General features: G+C 36.1%; 1 long non-coding RNA gene across 1 annotated transcript; it reads right to left on the bottom strand.

Moving 5' to 3' along the window:
* Positions 1 to 441: 441 nt before the first annotated feature.
* LOC137851764 (uncharacterized) lies at positions 442 to 4,713 on the bottom strand. The gene is made up of 3 exons (XR_011093444.1): positions 4,586 to 4,713; positions 3,023 to 3,171; positions 442 to 1,232 (listed from the first exon to the last, which is right to left on the bottom strand). It is a non-coding gene; the product is annotated as an uncharacterized lncRNA (long non-coding RNA).
* Positions 4,714 to 6,550: the final 1,837 nt, after the last annotated feature.

Here is a 6,550-nt window from a genome sequence, read left to right as displayed (position 1 = left end):
AGACACCTGTCAGATGTTCACTTCTCTAAAGTGTGCTTGAGTAATATTCTAGACATTAATTTTTAAAGCGCGATGATAGTTTTTAATCTCGGTATTTTCTGCTTTTTAAGCACAAGAGTTCATCTAAACTTTATACTTCATCATAGGTTGTTTTGAGCTATTGCAATATTACAGAAGGTCTGAAATGGTCAAGTACAAAGCAGAAATCTTTCAGGAGAATAGTTATTCATAATAAGCCTTCCAGTATATAGGGCATATACCTTTTTTTTTTTTTCCTTTTTCTTTTTTTCTTCTGGGAAATAGGCATTTTAAAAAGTGTTCCATTTATATTAGTTCTGAATTAAATTTTTACTAGAAGACTAAGAAATCATTTTGAATGTACAAAGCTTTGAGACCAGACAGATTGTAGCAAAACCATGCATGCAATATAATTCTGTTGTTAAATTTTGCAGTTCTGATCACAGGACTACTACTCCAAGCAGTAAGAACAGCAGAAACTTCCTTGGAGAAGGTTGTATTGAATATTGTTGGAAAAGCCTAAATTTTCTAGATCTGCTAAGTGGAAATAAATCACCATCAAAACAGTGATATTAATTTGGTTATATAATGGTCTCAGTCCTGTTATCAGAAGCAGGGAGGGAAAAAGCAGTCCAATTCATTGCTGTTTCTATACTGAAGGCTAGTAAATGATTAACAGATCCAAACTCTTCAATAAATGACAACAAATTCACTGTGATCCCAGCGGCTCTCCCCACTTCCTGTAACAGTTCCAATACAGCTTAGAAAATGCATTAGCATCCATTCACCCACCATATATACATACACATACACTCAATAGAATATAGTTTATCAAAATTTTTCAATTACATAACAAATCAAGGATTCAGGTAAGCACCCAAAATGATAAATTATTCCTATTATATTCATTTTTTCAGTCAAACCTGGCAATGAAGCATTTACAAAGTATAAGGAAGTTACATAGACAGGAAGATATTCTATATCTGTTTTTAAGTCTTTGTCTGCAAATGCCTCACACAAGTACAGAGGCATATTGCTTTCAAAAAACAAACCCTCCTGTTTTCTGTAGAGGAAAAATAGCTTTTGCTGGGAAATGTATTTTCTTTTCAAGCCTTTGCTCTCAATATATTTTGTTGTTTCATGTTTCCTCCAAAATTCTCTGAAACAAGTATGCAAAAATATCCACAGTAATTGCTTGAACCATGATGTGAGACCTAAGATGTGAGATTAAAAATAGGTTTAGATGGAATAAAACCAAGCAAAGCATAGAAAAAGTTAAAATCTAAGTTCAGTCTTTTCCACAGGGTGAAGACCTATAGAAACTATATGAAGATCAATTTATAGTAGAAAACCCTTTTGTCTGCTTTGGATTGCTGTAGAATTGAAATAAGACTATATATATATATTTTTGTTGTTGTTGTTGTTGTTTTTTTCTAGAGATAAAAGGAAACACTTCATGTATGCAGTATGCAACTTTTTCCAACATTCTCCAAGGGATGCAGGGGCACTTACTTCAGATAAACTCAGTGCTTCAAAGGCAAAGAAATTAGGTGATAGGCAAGCTCACTAATTATAGAATTCAAGGCTATGTTTAAAAGGAAGTTTAATGAAAGCTTCCCTACAACAATAAGCTGTTTCCCAAAGGAACATGGACAGCAATAAGAAATGAAATACTCTGCCTCTGTGTAGTTTAGAATTGCATGATAGAACCTGCCAGAGACGAAAAAAAAAAAAAAAAAAGTATGTATTTGCTGTAGATTTTGTAATAAATCATGCTTAAATATATGTGGAAAAAGGAGAGTGAAGAAAGCATATTCAGCTAAACAGTTCTGTTTTTCAGATTGTAGTCATAGGATATGAAAAGGATTCCTAGTTGGTGTTGCTTCTTTCACCTTCCCATACCGTGTCTGTTACTTATTCATATTCAGCAAGTCCAGATTAATAACTGAATTAAGTTTCCTTAATGTTAACAGAAAGATTCTTTAAGACACTAGATGAAATAATCATTTTTTACAGTGTCTCCCTAAACAGAGTTAGGGACAACAAATTTAGATACTTTATCACTGTATCTCACATGGGTGCAAAACTGATTAATTGAACTTTGCTCTTTAGTCTGAGAGACTTAAAGGATAAAAGCAATGTAGTATTATCTGGAATGTAGTACCTATTTTTGATACTGACTGTTGTCTTAACAAAAAAAAAAAAAAAAAAAAAAAAAAGCCCCATGCTCATTTCTAGGACATGGTTAGCAAGGACTTGCTTCTGTATACCATAGCAGAAACCACTGTATCTATCAAAATAAGCTTTATATGGAAAGATCAACTGCATTGTGTACACTGAATTTTCTTGTATCTGTAGCAATTGTTTAGGACAGCACATTAAGGAATGTGGCAAAGGAACCCACCTTTACTCTTACAGGATTCATAAAGTTGAGTTGATAAAGGGATACTGTCTCTTCAATATCAATAACAGTTTAACCCCCAGCTCTGGTTTTACATAAAGAGCCAAATAACCTCTCTTTTCAGTTCACACCTGCAACTTTAATCTGCCTCCTTCTATAATTTGCAGTCAAAATCTAAAAACACCAGGTTCAAAGAGACAAAACACATGTTCCTGACTACCTTAGAATCCAGGAAATGTAACAGCTGTTCAAAAAAAAAAAAATAAAAAAAATAAAAAAAAATAGGGAAAAGGTACTAGAGTTCTCCAACTTTATTTATTTGTTTTTACACCATTTTTCCAGGTAAACATCTCAGCTGAAGTATTCAGTACTTCAGTATTCATTTCTTCTATTCAATGAATTTATCCCAGATTAGCTGAGTCATTAGTTCTAGCTTGGTAGAGGTGAAATTATGCTTTTTACAGGAAGAGAGTCAAAACATCAAAAAAGCTATAGTAGGCCTCTACTAGAAACTACCATTGATTTTTAAAGAGGCTTAAACTCTTAAACACCTTACTGCCTTTGAAAACAGGACTTGGACTTCTAATTGACTTAAATACATACCCAAGTTTCTTTTAGCAATTCACATGCTTTTCAGAACCATTTTAAGACATACTCCTCTTGGGTTTTGACTGAATATTTTATGTACAGCATTGTTGTGAGCCCATTAATCATCATTTTTGCTCTATTGCTCCCACCTGGAAAGAATCAGCCTGTAATTGAAAAGGCAAATTTAGCATTTATATTGGTAATAACACAGTTTCATTGCCATTCTCCTCAATAGGAATGTGAACATTATGGTGAACCGTATCTCACTGATAAGTGAATAGAAGGGAAGTAAAGCTTTCTCATTAGTAGGCCCCCACGAGCTAAGTCATTTGTTTGTTGAACAGAGCCTTCTATTGTGTTGTAACAATTGCTTTTACTCCCAGATATGATAACTCTTTGAAGCAGTACCTGGGAGACGCACGTGATCTACATTAGCAGAAGAGTAACAGTGTTGGCTGATAAACTAATCTCATCAGCCACGCAGCTGATCTTTCATTGTTGGTTTTTATTTTTCTTCTAATAGTAAAAGCCATGGACTCCAATCCAAAAAAAATTAAGGTAGAGTAAATTACTTGATTCCATGATGAAGTTTAAGATTATAAACGTGTTTTAGAAATTTCTGTTGGAAACATAACTTTGTTCTTTAACATTTTTAGTTTGTTACAGATTAGAACAGAGTTTGAAAGGAGGATTGTCATGCTGTCGGGTATATATGTATGTTATTCTAGGATACCTTGTCAGGCTAAAAGTGTTCAGCAAGCTTCTGAATGCCACTGTGAGTATGAGTAGGAGGAGGAGGGTATGGATAAGTGGTGCAGCAAGATAGTGAAATAATCTTCATTTTTGCATAAACTATAGTTAGCATTTAAAGATAAGACACGTGAAATACAAGACTGATAGATCATTCTGAGAAACTATTAATGCCATAAAATCAAGAAAATTGAAGACTGCAAAGTCATTTTGCTGCTTTCCAGTATGCTATATACAGAGTAAACATGCACATACACCTAAACTAGCAAAACAATTCAATCTGCACCTTTAGCTGCAGGCTTAGGGAAATAATTTCTGAAGCAGTGTGAACTTTAAAATATAAAACACATCATTGGTAATAGTCCTTGTATGCAGTTGTACCAGGATACACAAATATCTTACAGGATTTCATGGTCAACAGTAAAACACATTACAGTGGAACAACAACAACACAACTTTGAAGTGTGCAAAATGCAACTAAAGTAACTAGAAGTAACTATGCAATTATAATAATGAATGAAAAAGCATACAATTTTTTGGTATGAATTTGTTTTGCTGAGCCATCCTTGGGTTTTATTCATCATAGAGGTACCAGTGGGAACCCTGACTTCAGACTTGATCAATATGCCAATACAGTTGATGAAAAAGTTTTGTGCCCTGAATATGAAATAAAGTGATTCTGACAAAGGAACCGAAAGTTTTACCGCTACAAAACTCAGCAATTCTAAGTTTTATATATATATATATATATATATATATATATATATATTATTTTTTTTCCCCTGGAGAAATTAATAAAAAAAATGTGGTTATGCACAGATTGGTCACCTTTGATGTGTCTTTCTGCTCACAGGAGCAAGGGTCTAACAAGTCACTGTTATCCAGCCAGCAGAACCGCTGTGTATTTCAAGGCATGGAGGCAGCAGCCACTCAGGTAAGTAACCAGAGAGCTCTGGCTTCTTCCACCATGCTGCTTCAGGCAACCAAGCTTTAATAGCTATTCAGGGCCACTAAACAATCTCTGTGTGCACCTGGAAGGCACCCCATCCATCTGCATGAGACTTTTTTGGTTCTGCCTCACTTTCTTGTGTACTAGAGATACAAAGGACAAATGCTGATGTATTAATCATATATCATCATTCAAGCCATGCCATTTTCTGAGCATCACTACTACTCTCCTCCTCAATCAGTGGCCAGTCTGAGTTGTATCAATCTGAGTAATGCATCAGTACACTGGATGGCGGAGACATGCTTTTAAGAGCTTCCCAGGAGTCCACATTCCTTTCTGAATGCTTTGTGCTGCCTACCCTGGAAACAGACACTCAGGTACCCCAAGGAAAACCAATAAATTGTGTTTCTTATTTTTGCTTCAGTGGGCACTGCATGAAGCCATGCTTAATTTATCCTCGCTGATTTTATGAATGTGCTGTGGTGGACTCACCTTCCTGCTGACAGGGTACTTGATGTGTTTCATTGTGCTGAGGTTCAGCAAAAACCCTGCCTATGAGGGTATCTATAACCTGATCCTTCTTTTTTGAGGGACACTGAGGACCAGCAGCCATGTTCAGCCTTCTCACTTTTTCCTACTAGTTGGGGCAAACTAATCACTGGCTAACAACCCCCATCTCTTTTCACACTCTTTTTCCTCTGTTCACTACCAGAACAAACATTACCCATCCCACACAGCAAATGCTTGGAGCATAACGCAGCATCTGCAACTGCGTACAATTTAGTGGGGCATGTAGAAGAGAAAAGATTAATAGTTCAGTGAAAGAAAACACATTTTCATCCTGATGCTATCTTGTGTTACCCTAGGCTGCACGCTCCAGACTCAGCTCGCACTAAATTCAGCACCAACATTGTATAAGTAGAAGAGGCAGCCTGACAGCTGCAGCAGCTCAAAATGTGGTCCAAATCCAGTTTTAAACTTTAAAGTACTTCTCTGGTTACCAGATTAAAAAAAAAAATTCAGTTGCTGATTCCCCCCCATCCCCATCTTTACCCACTACTGAGTCTAGCTTTCCAAATGACATTACAAACATTCACAAACCTGACTAGGAACAACAAATTACTGATAGTTAGCTGGTGAACACTGCCACATTAGGCACAGTCACCATACTGCAGGTACCACTCCCATCAAACCGTGTATTTGAGATGCTGACACAAGCCTTCACAGTTGGGCTCATTCAGAAAGAATATTTCTGTACTTCAGAAACTCACAGAGGAATTTCTTGGGACTAAACCAGGATTACTGAATCACACTTATGAGTATCTGTGAATTACCAGGAGATACCAGGCGTGACAGCCCTCTACAAGTATGCAGAGATCTTCAGTACTCATGTAAATGGATTTGAGATTAACTTGTCCTTCCCCGTGAACCTGTGAAAATTCACTGTGAATACACATGAAGATGTTGTAGCAATCTGTCTTCAGATGAAGATTGTGATAAGATTTTCTAAAATCTTTCACTTTCTCCGGCAGAGAATCATCGTCTTCAACGAAAAGTCAGACAGAAGCACCTTAACATCCAACAGTTGTAGTCAGAAGCTTTTGTGCTTATTATAGAGAAGCCTGCACTATGAGAACAGTTACAACATTAAGTTCTTAACAGGAAGGTAACAGCCACCCCATCCACAGATGCAGAGAATGGTACTAACATCTGTATTGTTTCCAAAGTTTCAAAGTCTGAAGGGCATGTTAGACTGGCAAGATGACTATCAAAAAAAAAATAAAAAAAATTTTCCCCCAAGCATATAATCTTTGAAAAAAATCCAATTCCCATTTCTCATCTGC

Source organism: Anas acuta, chromosome 2 (assembly GCF_963932015.1).
Source record: "Anas acuta chromosome 2, bAnaAcu1.1, whole genome shotgun sequence".
Lineage (NCBI taxonomy): Eukaryota > Metazoa > Chordata > Aves > Anseriformes > Anatidae > Anas > Anas acuta.
The sequence above is the reverse complement of the archived record's forward strand: the minus strand, read 5'-3'. Positions and strand labels throughout refer to the sequence as shown.